Source organism: Callionymus lyra, chromosome 7 (genome assembly GCF_982586985.1).
Source record: "Callionymus lyra chromosome 7, fCalLyr1.hap1.1, whole genome shotgun sequence".
NCBI classification, from domain to species: domain Eukaryota; kingdom Metazoa; phylum Chordata; class Actinopteri; order Syngnathiformes; family Callionymidae; genus Callionymus; species Callionymus lyra.
The window spans coordinates 3,862,663-3,888,268 of NC_141824.1; the positions used below are offsets into that span (position 1 = coordinate 3,862,663).

At 38.9% G+C, this 25,606-nt stretch overlaps 1 protein-coding gene across 1 annotated transcript in view; it reads left to right on the forward strand.

Moving 5' to 3' along the window:
* Positions 1 to 11,954: 11,954 nt before the first annotated feature.
* The window catches only part of LOC148074644 (G protein-activated inward rectifier potassium channel 4-like), a 61,724-nt gene continuing 48,072 nt past the window's right edge, over positions 11,955 to 25,606 (forward strand). The window contains exon 1 of the mRNA XM_087795734.1: positions 11,955 to 12,143. The gene's annotated coding sequence lies outside the window, so the exon portion shown is untranslated. The remainder of the gene's footprint in view (positions 12,144 to 25,606) is intronic.

A 25,606-nucleotide genomic window follows, 5' to 3' on the forward strand; every position in this document is an offset into this window, starting at 1 on the left:
TGTGTGTGTGTGTGTGTGTGTCGGAAACAAGGCAGTTCATCGCGCTGCCACACGCTCTGACAAAAGAATCAATCAGAGCTAATGAAGCCTGCGAGGAGGTGAGAGAGAGAGAGTGAGGAGAGATGAAGGGGGAGGAAGAAGAGGGTGAAGGTGAGAGAGAGTAAGATAGAGATGAAGGGGAAGGAAGAAGAGGGTGAAGGTGAGAGAGAGTAAGATAGAGATGAAGGGGGAGGAAGAAGAGGTTGAAGGTGAGAGAGAGTGAGGAGAGATGAAGGGGGAGGAAGAAGAGGGTGAAGGTAAGAGAGAGAGAGAGTGAGGAGAGATGAAGGGGGAGGAAGAAGAGGGTGAAGGTGAGAGAGAGTGAGGAGAGATGAAGGGGGAGGAAGAAGAGGGTGAAGGTGAGAGAGAGAGTGAGGAGAGATGAAGGGGGAGGAAGAAGAGGGTGAAGGTGAGAGAGAGAGTGAGGAGAGATGAAGTGGGAGGAAGAAGAGGTTGAAGGTGAGAGAGAGAGTGAGGAGAGATGAAGGGGGAGGAAGAAGAGGGTGAAGGTGAGAGAGAAAGTGAGGAGAGATGAAGTGGGAGGAAGAAGAGGGTGAAGGTGAGAGAGAGAGTGAGGAGAGATGAAGGGGGAGGAAGAAGAGGGTGAAGGTGAGAGAGAGAGTGAGGAGGGATGAAGGGGGAGGAAGAAGAGGGTGAAGGTGAGAGAGAGAGAGTGAGGAGAGATGAAGGGGGAGGAAGAAGATGGTGAAGGTGAGAGAAAGAATGAGGAGAGATAAAGGGGGAGGAAGAAGAGGGTGAAGGTGAGAGAGTGAGGAGAGATGAAGGGGGAGGAAGAAGAGGGTGAAGGTGAGAGAGAGTGAGAGGGAGATGAAGGGGAGGAAGAAGAGGGTGAAGGTGAGAGAGAGAGTAAGAGAGAGGTGAAGGGGGAGGAAGAAGATGGTGAAGGTGAGAGAGAGTGAGGAGAGATGAAGGGGGAGGAAGAAGAGGGTCAAGGTGAGAGAGAGAGTAAGAGAGAGATGAAGGGGGAGGAAGAAGAGGGTGAAGGTGAGAGAGAGTGAGGAGAGATGAAGGGGGAGGAAGAAGAGGGTGAAGTTGAGAGAGAGGGAGAGGGAGATGAAGGGGAGGAAGAAGAGGGTGAAGGTGAGAGAGAGAGTAAGAGAGAGATGAAGGGGAGGAAGAAGAGGGTGAAGGTGAGAGAGAGTGAGGAGAGATGAAGGGGGAGGAAGAAGAGGGTGAAGGTGAGAGAGAGTGAGAGGGAGATGAAGGGGAGGAAGAAGAGGGTGAAGGTGAGAGAGAGAGTAAGAGAGAGATGAAGGGGAGGAAGAAGAGGAAAGGTGAGAGAGGAGTGAGAGAGAGTGAGGAGAGATGAAGGGGGAGGAAGAAGAGGGTTAAGGTGAGAGAGAGAGAGTGAGGAGCGATGAAGGGGGAGGAAGAAGAGGGTGAAGGTGGAGAGTGAGGAGCGATGAAGGGGGAGGAAGAAGAGGGTGAAGGTGAGAGAAAGAATGAGGAAAGATAAAGGGGGAAGAAGAAGAGGGTGAAGGTGAGAGAGAGAGTGAGGAGAGATGAAGGGGGAGGAAGAAGAGGGTGAAGGTGAGAGAGAGAGTGAGGAGAGATGAAGGGGGAGGAAGAAGAGAGTGAAGGTGTGAGAGAGAGTGAGGAGAGATGAAGGGGAGGAAGAAGATGGTGAAGGTGAGAGAAAGAATGAGGAGAGATGAAGGGGGAGGAAGAAGAGGGTGAAGGTGAGAGAAAGAATGAGGAGAGATAAAGGGGGAGGAAGAAGAGGGTGAAGGTGAGAGAGAGAGAGAGTGAGGAGAGATGAAGGGGGAGGAAGAAGATGGTGAAGGTGAGAGAAAGAATGAGGAGAGATAAAGGGGGAGGAAGAAGAGGGTGAAGGTGAGAGAGAGAGTGAGGAGAGATGAAGGGGGAAGAAGAAGAGGGTGAAGGTGAGAGAGAGTGAGGAGAGATGAAGGGTGAGGAAGAAGATGGTGAAGGTGAGAGAAAGAATGAGGAGAGATAAAGGGGAGGAAGAAGATGGTGAAGGTGAGAGAAAGAATGAGGAGAGATAAAGGGGGAGGAAGAAGAGGGTTAAGGTGAGAGAGAGATAGTGAGGAGCGATGAAGGGGGAGGAAGAAGAGGGTGAAGGTGAGAGAGAGAGAGAGTGAGGAGAGATGAAGGGGGAGGAAGAAAGAAGAGGGTGAAGGTGAGAGAGAGAGTGAGGAGAGATGAAGGGGGAGGAAGAAGAGGGTGAAGGTGAGAGAAAGAATGAGGAAAGATAAAGGGGGAGGAAGAAGAGGGTGAAGGTGAGAGAGAGAGTGAGGAGAGATGAAGGGGGAGGAAGAAGAGGGTGAAGGTGAGAGAGAGAATGAGGAAAGATAAAGGGGGAGGAAGAAGAGGGTGAAGGTGAGAGAGAGAGTGAGGAGAGATGAAGGGGGAGGAAGAAGAGGGTGAAGGTGAGAGAGAGAGAGAGTGAGGAGAGATGAAGGGGGAGGAAGAAGAGGGTGAAGGTGAGAGAGAGAGTGAGGAGAGATGAAGGGGGAAGAAGAAGAGGGTGAAGGTGAGAGAGAGTGAGGAGAGATGAAGGGGGAGGAAGAAGAGGGTGAAGGTGAGAGAGAGAGTGAGGAGAGATGAAGGGGGAGGAAGAAGATGGTGAAGGTGAGAGAAAGAATGAGGAGAGATGAAGGGGGAGGAAGAAGAGGGTGAAGGTGAGAGAAAGAATGAGGAGAGATAAAGGGGGAGGAAGAAGAGGGTGAAGGTGAGAGAGAGAGAGAGTGAGGAGAGATGAAGGGGGAGGAAGAAGAGGGTGAAGGTGAGAGAAAGAATGAGGAGAGATAAAGGGGGAGGAAGAAGAGGGTGAAGGTGAGAGAGAGAGTGAGGAGAGATGAAGGGGGAAGAAGAAGAGGGTGAAGGTGAGAGAGAGTGAGGAGAGATGAAGGGGGAGGAAGAAGAGGGTGAAGGTGAGAGAGAGTGAGGAGAGATGAAGGGGGAGGAAGAAGATGGTGAAGGTGAGAGAAAGAATGAGGAGAGATGAAGGGGAGGAAGAAGAGGTTGAAGGTGAGAGAGAGAGAGAGAGAGAAGAGATGAAGGGGAGGAAGAAGAGGGTGGAGGTGAGAGAGAGAGAGGAGAGATGAAGGGGGAGGAAGAAGAGGGTGGAGGTGAGAGAGAGAGTGAGGAGAGATGAAGGGGGAGGAAGAAGAGGGTGAAGGTGAGAGAGAGAGAGAGGAGAGATGAAGGGGGAGGAAGAAGAGGGTGAAGGTCAGAGAGCAAATCAATGGAGGATACAAGATAGAAAATGATTGGTTCCTGAAAAGAAAAGAAACAAAGTCTTCACTTCAACACTAGTAACGACTGGTTTTATAGACTCGAGTAAAAACCATGAAATAATGTTTCTATAAATAATAAAAATACCTAAATATCAAATTAAAACTGTTTTCTTAATGGTTTAATTGTTGTGTTTTTCTAGTATAAAGTTCTATATAAATGAAATAAAGCTTCATTTTAAATGTATATCTGAATAAATCATTAAAAAAAAGGTTTTTCTAAACAGTGCTTGTAACACAGCAGTAAAACAGTTAGATAAAAAAAATACACTGTTTTATTACCTGTGAAGCTTTTGTCGGTTATTACGCTGCCGTCTCCGATATTGAGGTTACGTTTATGTGCAGCATCTTGATTTACTTCTTAAACAGAACGATTGTAAAATACTTTTTTTTCTTCCTCTTCTCTTAGAATGACATTTACATACAATATGTCAAATAAAAAGAAAAAAAGAAAAAATGAAGTATTAAATCCAAGAGCTTCAAAGGGTTATAGGTTGAATTACCAGTGAATATTAGTAGAAATAGTTTTATTTAATGAAATGTTTAAGATTCTTCATCAGAAATGATAAAAGCTGAAGAAAAACATTAAAAACACTCGTCCAGGTGTAACATAGAGAGAATTGTTTTAGTATCTTTTCTGAAAATACTTCCCTGATTACACATAATTGAATCCATGAAGTTTCATCATTAGGAATCTTTCAGGTATTATTTTTACCTTTGAGTCAGAAAAAGTTTTTGAATTGATGTGTAAAACTGTGAAGAGAGCTTGACACAAGGGATACCACAAACACATTTGTTTTCGGGCCACTTTGTCACTTTGACCCAGAGACAACACAAGGGATACCTCAGACACATTTGTTTTTGGGCCTTCAGGTCACCTTGACCCAGAGACAACATAAGGGATACCACAAACACACTTGATGTTGCGCCTTCGGTTCAGCTTGACCCTAAGACAAAACAAGGGATACCACAAACACATTTGTTATCAGGCCACATTGTCACTTTGACCCAGAGACAACACAAGGGATACCACAAACACATTTGTTATCGGGCCACTTTGTCACTTTGACCCTGAGACAACACAAGGGATACCACAAACACATTTGTTATAAGGCCACTTTGTCACTTTGACCCAGAGACAACACAAGGGATACCTCAGACACATTTGTTTTTGGGCCTTCAGGTCACCTTGACCCAGAGACAACATAAGGGATACCACACACACATTTGTTATCAGGCCACATTGTCACTTTGACCCAGAGACAACACAAGGGATACCACAAACACATTAGTTATCGGGCCACTTTGTCACTTTTACCCTGAGACAACACAAGGGATACCACAAACACATTTGTTATAAGGCCACTTTGTCACTTTGACCCAGAGACAACACAAGGGATACCTCAGACACATTTGTTTTTGGGCCTTCAGGTCACCTTGACCCAGAGACAACATAAGGGATACCACACACACATTTGTTATCAGGCCACATTGTCACTTTGACCCAGAGACAACACAAGGGATACCACAAACACATTAGTTATCGGGCCACTTTGTCACTTTGACCCTGAGACAACACAAGGGATACCACAAACACATTTGTTATAAGGCCACTTTGTCACTTTGACCCAGAGACAACACAAGGGATACCTCAGACACATTTGTTTTTGGGCCTTCAGGTCACCTTGACCCAGAGACAACATATGGGATACCACAAACACACTTGATGTTGCGCCTTCGGTTCAGCTTGACCCTGAGACAAAACAAGGGATACCACAAACACATTTGTTATCAGGCCACATTGTCACTTTGACCCAGAGACAACACAAGGGATACCACAAACATATTTGTTTTCTGGCCACTTTTTCACTTTGACCCAGAGACAACACAAGGGATACCACAAACATATTTGTTTTCTGGCCACTTTGTCACTTTGACCCAGAGACAACACAAGGGATACCACAAACACATTTGTTATCGGGCCACGTTGTCACTTTGACCCTGAGACAACACAAGGGATACCACAAACACATTTGTTATCGGGCCATGTTGTCACTTTGACCCTGAGACAACACAAGGGATACCACAAACACATTTGTTATCGGGCCACTTTGTCACTTTGACCCAGAGACAACACAAGGGATACCACAAACACATTTGTTATCGGGCCACATTGTCACTTTGACCCAGAGACAACACAAGGGATACCACAAACATATTTGTTTTCTGGCCACTTTTTCACTTTGACCCAGAGACAACACAAGGGATACCACAAACATATTTGTTTTCTGGCCACTTTTTCACTTTGACCCAGAGACAACACAAGGGATACCACAAACACATTTGTTATCAGGCCACTTTGTCACTTTGACCCTGAGACAACACAAGGGATACCACAAACACATTTGTTATCAGGCCACTTTGTCACTTTGACCCTGAGACAACACAAGGGATACCACAAACACATTTGTTATCGGGCCACTTTGTCACTTTGACCCTGAGACAACACAAGGGATACCACAAACACATTTGTTATCAGGCCACTTTGTCACTTTGACCCTGAGACAACACAAGGGATACCACAAACACATTTGTTATCGGGCCACTTTGTCACTTTGACCCTGAGACAACACAAGGGATACCACAAACACATTTGTTATCAGGCCACTTTGTCACTTTGACCCTGAGACAACACAAGGGATACCACAAACACATTTGTTATCAGGCCACTTTGTCACTTTGACCCTGAGACAACACAAGGGATACCACAAACACATTTGTTATCAGGCCACTTTGTCACTTTGACCCTGAGACAACACAAGGGATACCACAAACACATTTGTTATCGGGCCACTTTGTCACTTTGACCCTGAGACAACACAAGGCATCTCTAAAAACTGCGATTTGTCTTCCTGGTAACGATCGGAGATCAGCGATTGGTCGGTTGCGTCTAATCCTCTAATGGACGCCGAGACAATGACATGTTAATGGGACGAGACCGTAAGACAAGATCTACTGCAGCCATTTGAGAAACGACACCGTGAAGCTCTCATGAGGGCGGAAGGTTTGAACTTCCCGAGCGAAGATAATGACTCGGAGCAGCTTGAAGCCACGAGGGCCAGATGTTGACGGAGGAGCAAATGGGCCCCAGAGCGGCTGACGAGGGAAACCGTCCAATGAGACGAGTGTTGATTATAGCGGCTTCAGCGTCGAGGATGAACCCACGAGTCCCGTCCCCGAGTCTGAGTCCCAGGCTCCTCATTATGACGGCATCACATCTTGATGTTCCATAATCCCGTGTAATTGGTTCCCTGGTCGAAGGTCGGGATCACACGAGGTGTCTGGGGTTCCGTCCTCTCGGTCGGGGAGGATGTTGCCGTCAAAGTCGAAAGAACATGAAGAGACTCTTAAATGACGGCGGTTTCAAACATCATCGCATCTTTATTGATTATTTCTGAAGATAAGGTTCCAGGGTTGAGTCAGTACTTGAGTGACTTAGTTCAGTCTTTCAAACTGAGCCTGAGAGACCTGGGTGTTGTATTTGATAAAGACATGTTTCTTGTTCAACACTGAAGAAAACTGACCAGAAACTGTTTCAACTGAGAAAAATCTCAGAAGGATCTTCTCGCCTGCAGTTCATACTAAACTCTGCGGCCAGAATTCTGAGCCGCTCTAGTAGAAGAACTCACATTTCTCCTTCAAACTCTTCACTGGCTGACAGTTTCTTTCAGGATCATTTTAAAATTCTGCTTCTTACTTTCAGATCTATTCATGGTCAGAGCTTTCATCAGTGATCTGATCCAGACTTACACCCCAGCTCGGGCTCTGAGGTCTGTGGATCAGAATCTACTGATGGTTCCTGAACTTCAGGACCAGAGGAGAGAAATCCTTCCAGACTGTTGATCCTAAGCTTTGGAACCATCTCTGTGTTTGATGATCTACTGACTCCTTGAAGAAACATCTGTGTTTGATGATCTACTGACTCCTTCAAGAAACATCTGTTTGGTGATCTACTGACTCCTTCAAGAAACATCTGTGTTTGATGATCTACTGACTCCTTCAAGAAACATCTGTGTTTGATGATCTACTGACTCCTTCAAGAAACATCTGTGTTTGATGATCTACTGACTCCTTCAAGAAACATCTGTGTTTGATGATCTACTGACTCCTTCAAGAAACATCTGTGTTTGATGATCTACTGACTCCTTCAAGAAACACCTGTGTTTGATGATCTACTGACTCCTTCAAGAAACACCTGTGTTTGATGATCTACTGACTCCTTCAAGAAACATCTGTGTTTGATGATCTACTGACTCCTTCAAGAAACATCTGTGTTTGATGATCTACTGACTCCTTCAAGAAACATCTGTGTTTGATGATCTACTGACTCCTTCAAGAAACATCTGTGTTTGATGATCTACTGACTCCTTCAAGAAACATCTGTGTTTGATGATCTACTGACTCCTTCAAGAAACATCTGTGTTTGATGATCTACTGACTCCTTCAAGAAACACCTGTGTTTGATGATCTACTGACTCCTTCAAGAAACATCTGTGTTTGATGATCTACTGACTCCTTCAAGAAACATCTCTGTGTTTGATGATCTACTGACTCCTTCAAGAAACATCTGTGTTTGATGATCTACTGACTCCTTCAAGAAACATCTGTGTTTGATGATCTACTGACTCCTTCAAGAAACATCTGTGTTTGATGATCTACTGACTCCTTCAAGAAACACCTGTGTTTGATGATCTACTGACTCCTTCAAGAAACATCTGTGTTTGATGATCTACTGACTCCTTCAAGAAACATCTCTGTGTTTGATGATCTACTGACTCCTTCAAGAAACATCTGTGTTTGATGATCTACTGACTCCTTCAAGAAACATCTGTGTTTGATGATCTACTGACTCCTTCAAGAAACATCTGTGTTTGATGATCTACTGACTCCTTCAAGAAACATCTGTGTTTGATGATCTACTGACTCCTTCAAGAAACATCTGTGTTTGTTGATCTACTGACTCCTTCAAGAAACATCTGTGTTTGATGATCTACTGACTCCTTCAAGAAACATCTGTGTTTGATGATCTACTGACTCCTTCAAGAAACATCTGTGTTTGATGATCTACTGACTCCTTCAAGAAACATCTGTGTTTGATGATCTACTGACTCCTTCAAGAAACATCTGTGTTTGATGATCTACTGACTCCTTCAAGAAACATCTGTGTTTGATGATCTACTGACTCCTTCAAGAAACATCTGTGTTTGATGATCTACTGACTCCTTCAAGAAACATCTGTGTTTGATGATCTACTGACTCCTTCAAGAAACATCTGTGTTTGATGATCTACTGACTCCTTCAAGAAACATCTGTGTTTGATGATCTACTGACTCCTTCAAGAAACATCTGTGTTTGATGATCTACTGACTCCTTCAAGAAACATCTGTGTTTGATGATCTACTGACTCCTTCAAGAAACATCTGTGTTTGATGATCTACTGACTCCTTCAAGAAACATCTGTGTTTGATGATCTACTGACTCCTTCAAGAAACATCTGTGTTTGATGATCTACTGACTCCTTCAAGAAACATCTGTGTTTGATGATCTACTGACTCCTTCAAGAAACATCTGTGTTTGATGATCTACTGACTCCTTCAAGAAACATCTGTGTTTGATGATCTACTGACTCCTTCAAGAAACATCTGTGTTTGATGATCTACTGACTCCTTCAAGAAACATCTGTGTTTGATGATCTACTGACTCCTTCAAGAAACATCTGTGTTTGATGATCTACTGACTCCTTCAAGAAACATCTCTGTGTTTGATGATCTACTGACTCCTTCAAGAAACATCTGTGTTTGATGATCTACTGACTCCTTCAAGAAACATCTGTGTTTGATGATCTACTGACTCCTTCAAGAAACATCTGTGTTTGATGATCTACTGACTCCTTCAAGAAACACCTGTGTTTGATGATCTACTGACTCCTTCAAGAAACATCTGTGTTTGATGATCTACTGACTCCTTCAAGAAACATCTGTGTTTGATGATCTACTGACTCCTTCAAGAAACATCTGTGTTTGATGATCTACTGACTCCTTCAAGAAACATCTGTGTTTGATGATCTACTGACTCCTTCAAGAAACATCTGTGTTTGATGATCTACTGACTCCTTCAAGAAACATCTGTGTTTGATGATCTACTGACTCCTTCAAGAAACATCTGTGTTTGATGATCTACTGACTCCTTCAAGAAACACCTGTGTTTGATGATCTACTGACTCCTTCAAGAAACACCTGTGTTTGATGATCTACTGACTCCTTCAAGAAACATCTCTGTGTTTGATGATCTACTGACTCCTTCAAGAAACATCTGTGTTTGATGATCTACTGACTCCTTCAAGAAACATCTGTGTTTGATGATCTACTGACTCCTTCAAGAAACATCTGTGTTTGATGATCTACTGACTCCTTCAAGAAACACCTGTGTTTGATGATCTACTGACTCCTTCAAGAAACATCTGTGTTTGATGATCTACTGACTCCTTCAAGAAACATCTCTGTGTTTGATGATCTACTGACTCCTTCAAGAAACATCTGTGTTTGATGATCTACTGACTCCTTCAAGAAACATCTGTGTTTGATGATCTACTGACTCCTTCAAGAAACATCTGTGTTTGATGATCTACTGACTCCTTCAAGAAACATCTGTGTTTGATGATCTACTGACTCCTTCAAGAAACATCTGTGTTTGTTGATCTACTGACTCCTTCAAGAAACATCTGTGTTTGTTGATCTACTGACTCCTTCAAGAAACATCTGTGTTTGATGATCTACTGACTCCTTCAAGAAACATCTGTGTTTGATGATCTACTGACTCCTTCAAGAAACATCTGTGTTTGATGATCTACTGACTCCTTCAAGAAACATCTGTGTTTGATGATCTACTGACTCCTTCAAGAAACATCTGTGTTTGATGATCTACTGACTCCTTCAAGAAACATCTGTGTTTGATGATCTACTGACTCCTTCAAGAAACATATGTGTTTGATGATCTACTGACTCCTTCAAGAAACATCTGTGTTTGATGATCTACTGACTCCTTCAAGAAACATCTGTGTTTGTTGATCTACTGACTCCTTCAAGAAACATCTGTGTTTGATGATCTACTGACTCCTTCAAGAAACATCTGTGTTTGATGATCTACTGACTCCTTCAAGAAACATCTGTGTTTGATGATCTACTGACTCCTTCAAGAAACATCTGTGTTTGATGATCTACTGACTCCTTCAAGAAACATCTGTGTTTGTTGATCTACTGACTCCTTCAAGAAACATCTGTGTTTGATGATCTACTGACTCCTTCAAGAAACATCTGTGTTTGATGATCTACTGACTCCTTCAAGAAACATCTGTGTTTGATGATCTACTGACTCCTTCAAGAAACATCTGTGTTTGATGATCTACTGACTCCTTCAAGAAACATCTGTGTTTGATGATCTACTGACTCCTTCAAGAAACATCTCTGTGTTTGATGATCTACTGACTCCTTCAAGAAACATCTCTGTGTTTGATGATCTACTGACTCCTTCAAGAAACATCTCTGTGTTTGATGATCTACTGACTCCTTCAAGAAACATCTGTGTTTGATGATCTACTGACTCCTTCAAGAAACATCTGTGTTTGATGATCTACTGACTCCTTCAAGAAACATCTCTGTGTTTGATGATCTACTGACTCCTTCAAGAAACATCTGTGTTTGATGATCTACTGACTCCTTCAAGAAACATCTGTGTTTGATGATCTACTGACTCCTTCAAGAAACATCTGTGTTTGATGATCTACTGACTCCTTCAAGAATCATCTGTGTTTGATGATCTACTGACTCCTTCAAGAAACATCTGTGTTTGATGATCTACTGACTGTGTCTCATATCAAGTGTGATGAGATACTTTGAGTTTGAATTATAAAAAACATATTTGGTCGAATGTTATATTTTGACCAACAAAACTAGTTTAAATCACACACGAGTCATTGAGTTGCTTTTATAGTTTTTGTTGAACATGGTCTTCAAATGTTTTACGATCAGATCATTAGATCAGGAGGTTCTTGTTAGAGTCAAAAAGACGACGCTGGTACGGATCACTCCCCCCTCAACCCCTAACCTAAAAAAAGGCCATAAACGGAGTCCCTCAAGGATCCATCCTTGGACCCTCCCACATTTAAACCTTTTTTTTTTAGATTCTTATTTCATTCCCGTCTCTTTCCCGCTGCATCCTTTTGTGGAAAGACTCCGCTCTCGCCTTCCACTTCCTCCGGTTCCCCCTCCGGAGGATCTTTCTTCAACTGCGGTTTTAAAGCGATTGATTACACCTTCCTCCTCTCCCTCTCTTTTCTCTCTCCCTCTCTCTCTCTCGTCGCTCGTACGTCTTCATCGCTGAGAGGTGCTTCTTTTTTTTTTAAAGAAGTTTGCGGACGATACACAAAAACACGCTACAAGACAAACCTTCGGGGGCAAGAGGTTGAAAGCTGCGAAGAAGAGAAAGAAGGGCGGCTGCATGAACATATTTACATCCTTGTCTCTTCTCCCTCCCCCTCTTTTCCTCCCTCTCTCTCTCCCTCTCTCTCTCTATCGCTTCCACTCCACCTCACATGCGGAGACCCTCTTCACACACTAGAGTAGATAGTGAGCGCTGGAGAGCGGGAGGATCCGAGCTCAGTGGACGATTGAACGGGGGAGGCGGAAAAAAAAAAGGGAAAAAAAAAAAGGAGTGCGCAGTGAAATGCCTGGAAGGAAGCCCGCCAGCTACCCCTGCACGGACCTGAAGGTAAGACCGACGACCAGATGGTGGTCGTGGAGATGCTGGTGCGATGGCATCGTGGTTGTGAGAACGGAGAGAAAAAAAGTGTATGTTTGTGTGAAAGTGATGCTGATCTGGTCTCATCAGCATCATCCTCATCATCCTCATCATCCTCTCGTCTCACTGCAGAGACGCAGGATCAGCCTTTAGCATGTGACGGATCCATAGGAAGGAAGAAGTTCCCTCTCGCACCACTTAGGAACGCGACCCCGGCGTGAACGCCAGTCGCAGCGAGCGTTGCTGCCGATCCTCTTCCATGTTGCGAAGTAACAGAAGCGACAGAACCCCGAGTCGCGGGAAACCGCGGGTTCGACCGTAGAGTTGCAGTTAAACTTTTATGACGACGCTACAGCCATTGACGGACGGAATCCTCGGAACCATCGGGAGGACGCGTCGTTTTTTAATGTTCGCCGCCAACATGCCAAGAACGAGGCGAGTCTTTTTTTTTACCACATGTTATTATCGTGTTTTTATAGAAGACGCGTCGCCGACGCCGCTTCCAGCAACTGGAGCGAGAGGATGTTGGGAAGAAAAATAAGGCGACGATCTCGAGCGACTCCAGAGACTAAGAACCCGTGGAACAGCCTGGAGCCACGATCACCAGATTAATCCTCCGTGATGCAGTCTTTGAAACTGTACGTCACACGTGTTCGTCAACATGTGTTCGTCAACATGTGTTCGTCAACATGTGTTCGCCAACATGTGTTCGTCAACATGTGTTCGTCAACATGTGTTCGTCAACATGTGTTCGTCAACATGTGTTCGTCAACATGTGTTCGTCAACATGTGTTCGACAACATGTGTTCGACAACATATGTTCGTCAACATGTGTTCGTCAACATGTGTTCGTCAACATGTGTTCGTCAACATGTGTTCGTCAACATGTGTTCGTCAACATGTGTTCGTCAACATGTGTTCGTCAACATGTGTTCGTCAACATGTGTTCCGTCAACATGTGTTCGTCAACATGTGTTCGTCAACATGTGTTCGTCAACATGTGTTCGTCAACATGTGTTCGTCAACATGTGTTCGTCAACGTGTGTTCGTCAACATGTGTTCGTCAACATGTGTTCGTCAACATGTGTACGTCACACGTGTTCGTCAACATGTGTACGTCACACGTGTTCGTCAACATGTGTTCGTCAACATGTGTACGTCACACGTGTTCGTCAACATGTGTTCGTCAACATGTGTTCGTCAACATGTGTTCGTCAACATGTGTTCGTCAACTTGTGTTCGTCAACATGTGTTCGTCAACATGTGTTCGTTAACATGTGTTCGTCAACATGTGTTCGTCAACATGTGTTCGTCAACATGTGTTCGTCAACATGTGTTCGTCAACACGTGTTCGTCAACCTGTGTTTGTCAGCATGTGTTCATCAACATGTGTTCGTCAACATGTGTTCGTCAACATGTGTTCGTCAACATGTGTTCGTCAACATGTGTTCGTCAACATGTGTTCGTCAACATGTGTTTGTCAGCATGTGTTCATCAACATGTGTTCGTCAACATGTGTTCGTCAACATGTCTTCGTCAACATGTGTTCGTCAACATGTGTTCGTCAACATGTGTTCGTCAACATGTGTTCGTCAACATGTGTTCGTCAACATGTGTTCGTCAATATGTGTACGTCAACATGTGTTCGTCAACATGTGTACGTCAACATGTGTTCGTCAACACGTGTTCGTCAACATGTGTTCGTCAACATGTCGTCAACATGTGTTCGTCAACATGTGTTCGTCAACATGTGTTCGTCAACATGTGTTCGTCAACATGTGTTCGTCAACATGTGTTCGTCAATATGTGTTCGTCAACATGTGTTCGTCAACATGTGTACGTCAACATGTGTTCGTCAACACGTGTTCGTCAACATGTGTTCGTCAACATGTCGTCAACATGTGTTCGTCAACATGTGTTCGTCAACATGTGTTCGTCAACATGTGTTCGTCAACATGTGTTCGTCAACATCTGTTCGTCAACACGTGTTCGTCAACACGTGTTCGTCAACACGTGTTCGTCAACATGTGTTCGTCAACATTTGCTCGTCAACATGTGTTCGTCAACATGTCTTCGTCAACACGTGTTCGTCAACACTTGTTCGTCAACACGTGTTCGTCAACACGTGTTCGTCAACATGTGTTCGTCAACATGTGTTCGTCAACATGTGTTCGTCAACATGTGTTCGTCAACATGTGTTCGTCAACATGTGTTCGTCAACATGTGTTCGTCAACATGTGTTCGTCAACATGTGTTCGTCAACATGTGTTCGTCAACATGTGTTCGTCAACATGTGTTCGTCCACATGTGTTCGTCAACATGTGTTCAACTGAGAGGCAGAGACGCGTTTTTCTTAAATCCCAAAAATTCAACTTCAAAAAACTATTTTTGGTTTGAAGTTTTTTAAGCGTTTGTTTGATTGTGATAAATAAATAACAAATGTGGTCGAGTAGCTTCACATTATGGTTAACCCTTGCGTTGTCTCAGGGTCAAGGTGACCCGGAGTACAAAGAACAAATGTGTTTGTGGTATCCCTTGTGTGGTCTCTGGGTCAAGGTGACCCGGAGTCCCAAAAACAAATGTGTTTGAGGTACCCCTAGTGTTGTCTCTGGGTAAAAGTGGTAAAGTGGCCAGAAAACAAATCTGTTTGTGGTATCCCTTGAGTTGTCTCTGGGTCAAGGTGACAAAGTGGCCAGAAATCAAATGTGTTTGAGGTATCCCTTGTGTTGTCTCTAGTTTAAAGTGACAAAGTGGCCCGATAACAAATGTATTTGTGGTATCCTTTGCGTTGTCTCCCAATCAAGGTGACAAAGTGGCCAGAAATCAAATGTGTTTGAGGTATCCCTTGTGTTGTCTCTAGGTCAAGGTGACAAAGTGGCCAGAAATCAAATGTGTTTTAGGTATCCCTTGTGTTGTCTCTGGGTCAAGTTGAAAAAGTGTCCGGAAAACAAATGTGTTTGTGGTATCCCTTGTGTTGTCTCTGGTTTAAAGTGACAAAGTAGCCAGAAAACAAATGTGTTTGTGGTATCCTTTGAGTTGTATCTGGTTCAAAGTGACAAAGTGGCCAGAAAACAAATGGGTTTGTGGTATCCCTTGTGTTGTCTTAGGGTCAAAGTGAACAACCTCCACCACTTTAAATGTATTTATGGAAACCAGGTCAAGGTCACATTTGTTCCTTGACCCTGAGATAACCCAAGTGTTACCGAACTGTAAATAGAGCATTTTGATTGGTTAAGATGATGGTTTTATTAGCAAATAATTGAAGAATTCATGATTGGTTTGAGAGATTATTAGCAGAATTAGTCTAAATGTTCGTTAAAAAATGTCCCGAAAAAGTTGAATCAGCAAAGATACTGATACTGATAAGAGTACTTTACTGAAATAATCAATGCCAAATTATATCCAATTATATTCAAGAAGATGAATGTTCATGTTGGTGTGTTTTCGTGAGAGTTTAAGATAAGATAAGGAACAAAGGTTATCTACGTCAACATTGATACAAAGACTTCCAATAAGAGTAAGATTGTTGTTGAAGGAACGGAATTGGATGGAAGAACAAACACGGAGATAATAAACATGAAGCCTCGAAGATTGACGACATCAGCATCAATATTTAAAAGATATCGATCGATACTTTCCGAACCATATATCAAAGCACGGCTTCATCCTGAGATTGAGACATTAAAGATGTCCGGTGGGTGAAAGTTTGGTCGAGCTAAACGGTGAAAGTCAAATGGCCTTTAAAGGCTTTGCCCTTTGACCTTATTACAGCAGATAATCACAGATGCCACCGGCTCATTATCTAAATCCTGAGGTAGCTCGCTGGTGGACAAAGAGAGGTCAAAGGTCGCTCGTAAAAACCCTGCAGCATGAAAAGAGGTCGTCGGAGGAGAAGAGCAGAGAAAACAACTCATTTGACGTCTTTATTTAAGTGTTTATTTAAGTGTTTATTTAAGTGTTTTATCTGATCAACAATTTTCTACAGTTTACTCACGTCTCTGGTGTATGAAGATGATTTTAACCAAATATTGGTCATCAATATATTTCCATCTGTATAGATAGTTGAGTCTTTCTGCACCATTTCTATTATGGTCGACGAATAATGAGATTAATCTCGATGAATTAATAACATTCATAGTAAGTGCTTTATTTATTTAATCCTGCTAATCTTATTTTCTGATACCTTTACGTTTTGATTTTCAAGTTGTATTTTTGTCTTGAGTAAAGCAAAGGTATTATTTTAATCATGGTCGACGAATAATGAGATTAATCGCTATTAATTAATTACAGCCATCATTAGTGCTTTGTTTTTTATGGTGTAAATGTTTTGTTTAATCTATATATTGATAGATATATAGTTATATATTTTTATACGTGTGTTCATTGTCAAGAATCTGTTTATATGATACCTGTCACAATACAGGGGTCAATAATACGATATATTTTGATACTGTAGTAACAAGTATGTACTGTATGTGTAGTATTGTCCAGTACTTGACTCTGGTGTTGTGATAGTGTAGTAACAAGTATATACTGTATGTGTAGTATTGTCCAGTACTTGACTCTGGTGTTGTGATAGTGTAGTAACATAATATATGTGTAGTATTGACCAGTACTTGACTCTGGTGTTGTGATAGTGTAGTAACAAATATATATGTGTAGTATTGTCCAGTACTTGACTCTGGTGTTGTGATAGTGTAGTAACAAGTATATATGTGTAGTATTGTCCAGTACTTGACTCTGGTGTTGTGATAGTGTAGTAACAAGTATATATGTGTAGTATTGTCCAGTACTTGACTCTGGTGTTGTGATAGTGTAGTAACAAGTATATATGTGTAATATTGTCGAGTACTTGACTCTGGTGTTGTGATAGTGTAGTAACAATTATATATGTGTAGTATTGTCCAGTACTTGACTCTGGTGTTGTGATAGTGTAGTAACAAGTATATATGTGTAGTATTGTCCAGTACTTGACTCTGGTGTTGTGATAGTGTAGTAACAAGTATATATGTCTAGTATTGTCCAGTACTTGACTCTGGTGTTGTGATAGTGTAGTAACAAGTATATATGTGTAGTATTGTCCAGTACTTGACTCTGGTGTTGTGATAGTGTAGTAACAAGTATATATGTGTAGTATTGTCCAGTACTTGACTCTGGTGTTGTGATACTGTAGTAACAAGGATATATGTGTAGTATCGTCCAGTACTTGACTCTGGTGTTGTGATAGTGTAGTAACAAGTATATATGTGTAGTATTGTCCAGCACTTTACTCTGGTGTTGTGATAGTGTAGTAACAAGTATATATGTGTAGTATTGTCCAGCACTTTACTCTGGTGTTGTAGTATTTACAGACCACATGACTCGAAAGTCGTAACTGCTTTCATTTGTTTTCTAACCAAAAAATGTCCAAAAACGTAAAAGCTGCTGAAATTTTATTCTCCCTTTAGTTGCAGTGGACGTAATGACCATCTAGAGGCCGAATGTGCAATTGCAACACAAAAATTAACAAACACCGTGAATGTTTTAATTTTAATTTTAAATTTAATATATATATATATACTGTAGGTATTTTATATTTATTTATACAGACTTCCTTGAAATATAGACCATTAAGAACTATGACAAATTGACATTTTATTTGAAAACTAAAAAACAAACAACTTAATAAAGAAATAAAAATACTGTCCTGTTGAGTACAATATTACGAAAACAAATATTGCGATAAATCAGTATTAATACAGTATCATATCAGTACCGATACTTCTTACACCCCTGATAAAAAGCTACTTTTTTAACAATGATGGTGTAAAAATGATGTATTTTAACTAGTATTTTTTTATTCACAAACTCATTCCCGCTTTTACAATGTCTAATAAAATCATCGAAATCGATCTCATGAATTATTTCCACGCTTCCATGAATGCACCACAATCTCTGGTTTTTGAACGAGTGGTTTTACTAAAGCCGGGATTTATGGTGCGTCACGTTCTGCTCCTGAGAAGCAGCCGACTAAGCATTCCTGCGACGGTCGCACATAAAGTCGATTTACGGGCGTCGCTTCCATTTCACTCAACATGCAGAATCCAGCGTGTTTTGATGGAGACGATAAGAGCCACATGTAGTTCAATCATCGTGTCGCTCTAATTATCCTCCTTCTTTCATATCGTCTTCCATCCAGTCCGACGGGTCAATGGAGGAGCCAGACTCGTACCTTCATTATCACCACAGGCTCTTCTATCCTCAGACAAATACCGAGCGCTGCAGGTTCATCCGACCCTTGTATCTGATCCCATGATCTGTATCTCGCTTTATAGCGTCTTTTGAAATGCTAATGCTGGAGAAAAGACGTGTGACTGCATTAGATAAGAACTCGGGTCCAACCCGTATAACAGAATAGTTAAGATTCAAGCCGTGAAACAAGAAAATAAAGTTTAAATGGTTTTAAGGCATGCGATTAATCACGATTAATTAATTACGGTCATGATGAAGTGCTTTATTTATGTAATACGGCTAATCTACTTTTCCAATAGTTAAATCTTTTGATTTTAAATTTGTATTTTTTGTCTTGAGAACAGCAAAGGTATTTTTTAAATGATTATAATGGTTGTCGAACTATGAGATTAATCAAGATTAATTAATTACAGTCATGATAAGTGCTTTATTTATATAATACGGCTAATCTAATTTTCCAATAGTTAAATCTTTTGATTTTAAATTTGTATTTTTTGTCTTGAGAACAGCAAAGGTATTTTTTAAATGATTATAATGGTTGTCGAACTATGAGATTAATCGAGATTAATTAATTACAGTCATGATAAGTGCTTCATTTATATAATACGGCTAATCTAATGTTCCAATAGTTAAATGTTTTGATTTTAAATTTGTATTTTTTGTCTTGAGTACAGCAAAGGTATTTTTTAAATTGTTATAATGGTTGTCGAACTATGAGATTAATCAAGATTAATTAATTACAGTCATGATAAGTGCTTTATTTATATAATACGGCTAATCTAATGTTCCAATAGTTAAATGTTTTGATTTTAAATTTGTATTTTTTGTCTTGAGTACAGCAAAGGTATTTTTTAAATTGTTATAATGGTTGTCGAACTATGAGATTAATCAAGATTAATTAATTACAGTCATGATAAGTGCTTTATTTATATAATACGGCTAATCTAATGTTCCAATAGTTAAATGTTTTGATTTTAAATTTGTATTTTTTGTATTGAGTACAGCAAAGGTATTTTTTAAATTGTTATAATGGTTGACGAACTATGAGATTAATCAAGATTAATTAATTACAGTCATGATAAGTGTTTCATTTATATAATACGGCTAATCTAATTTTCCAATAGTTAAATGTTTTGATTTTCGGTTTTCATTTTTTGTCTTGAGTACAGCAAAGGTATTTTTTAAATGATTATAATGGTTGTCAAATTATGAGATTAATTACAATGAATTAATTACAGTCATGATAAGTGCTAAATTTTTATAATACAGTTTATCTAATTGTCCAATGGTTAACTGTTTTAGTTTTAAAGTTGCATTTTTTGTCTTGAGTACAGCAAAGGTATTGTTTTATTATTATGGTTGTCAAATGATGAGATTAATCGCAATAATTATTGATGGTCATAATGAGTGCTTCATTTATTTAATAACGTTTATCTAATTTGCCGATAGTTAACTGTTTTGATTTTCAAGTTGCATTTTTTGTCTTAAGTTAATCAAAGGTAGTTTTTATTTATTATGGTGATGAGATTAATCATGATTAATTTATTACAGTCATAATAAGTGCTTCATTTATTTAATCCTGCTAATCTTATTTTCAAATACCTCAATGTTTTGATTTAAAGTAGTTTTTTTGTCTTGAGTTAAGCAAAGGTATTATTTTAATTGTGACACAAACAACGTGATAAACTCCTCAGACTTACACTCGTCAATTCCATTGATCCCGAAAAGGCACGAGTGGAACAAAAGTTCGACCAATCAGGTGTTTGACTGAAGGTCACCTGATTAGGATCCGCAGACATCGGGTTATTGAACAATCTTTGGTTAAAACTAAAACCTGAATCACACTCTTTTCTGGATCAAATGAACTTTGATAGACTTGATATTTCTTAGTTGTCTTTATATATTTCATTATTTTAAATACTTGGTATTAAAAAACATGTAAAAAAAACCTGGAAAAGAAAACTGAGAGAAGAGAATAAGTTGAGTTCTACTTCAGTTGGTGCTCCGCCCTCTCACTGCTTCGCTATATATATATATATATATATATATATATATATATATATATATATATATATATATATATATATCGCTACATATAACTCAGGGTGTATTTCATGCGTCTTAAAAGTAAAGGATATAACACCAATTAAATATTAAATACAGACTAAATTGAATTTAAAATTTAACTTCTTCTGCCTCCCTCTTTACCTTTGACCTGATTTTGTCGAGCAGTTTAAGAGTTTATAAAACACTAAAACCTGGGACACGCACACACACACATACATAGACCAGTAGGATTTATATAAGAGACAAAACTACAAGAAATATTTGACATTGAACAATTATTTTCCACTTATTCCCTTAGAGAGGTTCGCAGGAGGGGTTCGAGTTGGGAATCCAAGTTACTTCAGCTGAGAGGCGGGGGACACCCTGGACAGGATGCCAGTCTTGCAGGACACACAACAATTCACACACACACTCATACCTACGAAGAATTTAATCTAATTGTACCTTTAACATGCTTGTATGAACTTAATATGTGCATAATTTTTCGGCGACTTATTCCAAAATATGCCGCTAAAGCTGCTTAAAAGAGCTAAATTGACTGAAATCTTGTTGAACTCGAGGCTGTAAGTTGTTTAATAATTGAGCTTCAGAGTTTTAGTTTTGTTTAAAACCTTTCGATAATCATTCATAGAAAACTGCAGATTTCGGTTCCATTGCTTCAGTAACTTTGGTAACAGCGTCGGCTGAGGAGAAGAAAAATAACATCTACCATTGGAGCGAAAGATTTAAAGCAACCTTGTTCAGAACATCTTTAATTTGATCTTCACTGGAGCGAGGACGAGGAACACAAAACTATTACGAGCCAATGAAGCATGTGACGCTTTTTTTTTTATTCTTCCATTTCATCCATTTAACACGAACCTATTATTTCTTACTACGACTATAGTTTTTAGTTCCTATTTTACGGCAGGATTTCAAAGAGTCAGATGGCGCCGCCTCCCAGACCAGGATGGTGTCGAACGTTCTTCTTCTACTGCAACAACAAATGAAGGGACGAAAACTCTTGTTATCTACGCACAAGTGTTGTTATCACTAGCTTGTTGTTAACTACACTCACTGAGGAGAGAAAGAAGGATAGTATCCCATCTCAGTTCTTCTAAATGAGTATTTTTTTTTCTTGAGTTCAGCAAAGGTATTATTGGTTATTGCATGGTTCACAAATGATGAGATTAATCGCCATTATTAATCACAGTCATAATAAGATATTTATTTATCTAATCCCGCTAATCTAATTGTTTTATACCTTGTTTTGATTTTCAGGTTATATTTTTGTCTTGTGTTCAGCAAAGAAAGTTTTTCATTATTATTATGGTTGTCAAATGATGGGATTAATCGTGATCGATTAATCAAAGTCATAATAAATGCTTTGTTTATTTAATCTCAAAATCTGATTTTCTAATAGTTAACTGTTTTGATTTTAAAGTTGCATTTTCGTCTTGAGTTTAGCCAAATTTATTTATTTTTTTAAATAATTATAATGTTTGTTTCAATTGATGAGATTAATCGCGATGAATTAATTACAGTCATGATAAGTGCTTTATTTAATTAACCCAACTAATCTAATTTCCAAATACTTTGTGTTGATTTTCTAGTTGAATTTTATCTTGACTTCAGCAACGGTATGATTTCAACTATGGTTGACAAATGTCACGATTAATTGTGATTAATTAATTACAGCCATCATTATTGCTTTGGTCTTTGGTATGAAAACGATGGTCAGTCTGACCAAGTGTTCACTGACATGACTTTATAAACCTTGAAATTTATTTTATAAAGTTATTTTTTCCACCGACTCCCGTTTGTGAGACGATGAGATTAATCGCGATTAATTATTACAGTTATAATAAGCTCTTTATTCTACGTAGCTGCTCCACACCAAGTGTTCTTATCACTGGCCTGTTATTTATTACATTAGCTTCTACTAAATGAGTATTTTTTTTTGATGAGATGAATGATGAATTGATGAGATTAATCACGATTAATTATTACAGTTATAATAAGCTCTTTATTCTGCGTAGCTGCTCCACACCAAGTGTTCTCATCACTATCTTGTCGTTAACTACGGTCAACCGAGCGGCGAAAGAAGGAAAATATCCCACATTAGCTTCCTCTAAATTAGTTTTTTTTTTTCTTGAATTCAGCAAAGGTATTATTTCAAACATGGTTCACAAATGATGAGATTATTTGCGATTAATTAATCAAAGTCTTAATAAATGCTTTATTTATTTAATCCCGAAATCTGATTTTCTAATACTTAACTGTTTTGATTTTAAAGTTGCATTTTTATCTTGAGCAAAGGTATTATTTCAACTATGGTTGACAAATGTCACGATTAATCATGATTAATTAATTACAGCCATCATTATTGCTTTGGTCTTCCGTATGAAAACGATGGTCAGTCTGACCAAGTGTTCAGCAAAGGTATTTATCACCAGTTTTATTTAATTATTATAATTATGGTTGTTTTAATTGATGAGATTAATTGCGATGAATTATTACAGTTATAATAACCTCTTTATTCTACGTAGCTGCTCCACACCAAGTGTTCTTATCACTAGCCTGTTATTTATTACATTAGCTTCTTCTAAATGAGTATTTATTTTTGATGAGATGAATGATGAATTGATGAGATTAATCGCGATTAATTATTACAGTTATAATAAGCTCTTTATTCTACGTAGCTGCTCCACACCAAGTGTTCTTATCACTAGCCTGTTATTTATTACATTAGCTTCTTCTAAATGAGTATTTTTTTTTGATGAGATGAATGATGAATTGATGAGATTAATCACGATTAATTATTACAGTTATAATAAGCTCTTTATTCTACGTAGCTGCTCCACACCAAGTGTTCTTATCACTAGCCTGTTATTTATTACATTAGCTTCTTCTAAATGAGTATTTTTTTTTGATGAGATGAATGATGAATTGATGAGATTAATCGCGATTAATTATTACAGTTATAATAAGCTCTTTATTCTACGTAGCTGCTCTACACCAAGTGTTCTCATCACTATCTTGTCGTTAACTACAGTCAACCGAGCGGAGAAAGAAGGAAAATATCCCACATTAGCTTCCCAAATTCACAAATGTTCACAAATGATGAAATTATTCGTGATTAATTAATCAAAGTCATAATAAATGCTTTATTTATTTAATCCCGAAATCTGATTTTCTAATACTTAACTGTTTTGATTTTAAAGTTGCATTTTTATCTTGAGCAAAGGTATTATTTCAACTATGGTTGACAAATGTCACGATTAATCATGATTAATTAATTACAGCCATCATTATTGCTTTGGTCTTCCGTATGAAAACGATGGTCAGTCTGACCAAGTGTTCAGCAAAGGTATTTATCACCAGTTTTATTTAATTATTATAATTATGGTTGTTTTAATTGATGAGATTAATTGCGATGAATTATTACAGTTATAATAAGCTCTTTATTCTTCTTCTAAATGAGTATTTTTTTTTGATGAGATGAATGATGAATTGATGAGATTAATCACGATTAATTATTACAGTTATAATAAGCTCTTTATTCTACGTGGCTGCTCCACACCAAGTGTTCTTATCACTAGCCCGTTATTTATTACATTAGCTTCTTCTAAATGAGTATTTTTTTTTGATGAGATGAATGATGAATTGATGAGATTAATCACGATTAATTATTACAGTTATAATAAGCTCTTTATTCTGCGTAGCTGCTCCACACCAAGTGTTCTCATCACTATCTTGTCGTTAACTACGGTCAACCGAGCGGAGAAAGAAGGAAAATATCCCACATTAGCTTCCCAAATTCACAAATGTTCACAAATGATGAAATTATTCGCGATTAATTAATCAAAGTCATAATAAATGCTTTATTTATTTAATCCCGAAATCTGATTTTCTAATACTTAACTGTTTTGATTTTAAAGTTGCATTTTTATCTTGAGCAAAGGTATTATTTCAACTATGGTTGACAAATGTCACGATTAATCATGATTAATTAATTACAGCCATCATTATTGCTTTGGTCTTCCGTATGAAAACGATGGTCAGTCTGACCAAGTGTTCAGCAAAGGTATTTATCACCAGTTTTATTTAATTATTATAATTATGATTGTTTTAATTGATGAGATTAATTGCGATGAATTATTACAGTTATAATAACCTCTTTATTCTGCGTAGCTGCTCCACACCAAGTGTTCTTATCACTAGCCTGTTATTTATTACATTAGCTTCTTCTGAATGAGTATTTTTTTTTGTTGAGATGAATGATGAATTGATGAGATTAATCACGATTAATTATTACAGTTATAATAACCTCTTTATTCTACGTAGCTGCTCCACACCAAGTGTTCTCATCACTAGCCTGTTATTTATTACATTAGCTTCTTCTAAATGAGTATTTTTTTTTGATGAGATGAATGATGAATTGATGAGATTAATCACGATTAATTATTACAGTTATAATAAGCTCTTTATTCTACGTAGCTGCTCCACACCAAGTGTTCTTATCACTAGCCTGTTATTTATTACATTAGCTTCTTCTAAATGAGTATTTTTTTTTGATGAGATGAATGATGAATTGATGAGATTAATCACGATTAATTATTACAGTTATAATAAGCTCTTTATTCTACGTAGCTGCTCCACACCAAGTGTTCTTATCACTAGCCTGTTATTTATTACATTAGCTTCTTCTAAATGAGTATTTTTTTTGATGAGATGAATGATGAATTGATGAGATTAATCACGATTAATTATTACAGTTATAATAAGCTCTTTATTCTACGTAGCTGCTCCACACCAAGTGTTCTTATCACTAGCCTGTTATTTATTACATTAGCTTCTTCTAAATTAGTATTTTTTTTGATGAGATGAATGATGAATTGATGAGATTAATCGCGATTAATTATTACAGTTATAATAAGCTCTTTATTCTACATAGCTGCTCCACACCAAGTGTTCTAATCACTAGCCTGTTATTTATTACATTAGCTTCTTCTAAATGAGTATTTTTTTTTGATGAGATGAATGATGAATTGATGAGATTAATCACGATTAATTATTACAGTTATAATAAGCTCTTTATTCTACGTAGCTGCTCCACACCAAGTGTTCTCATCACTATCTTGTCGTTAACTACA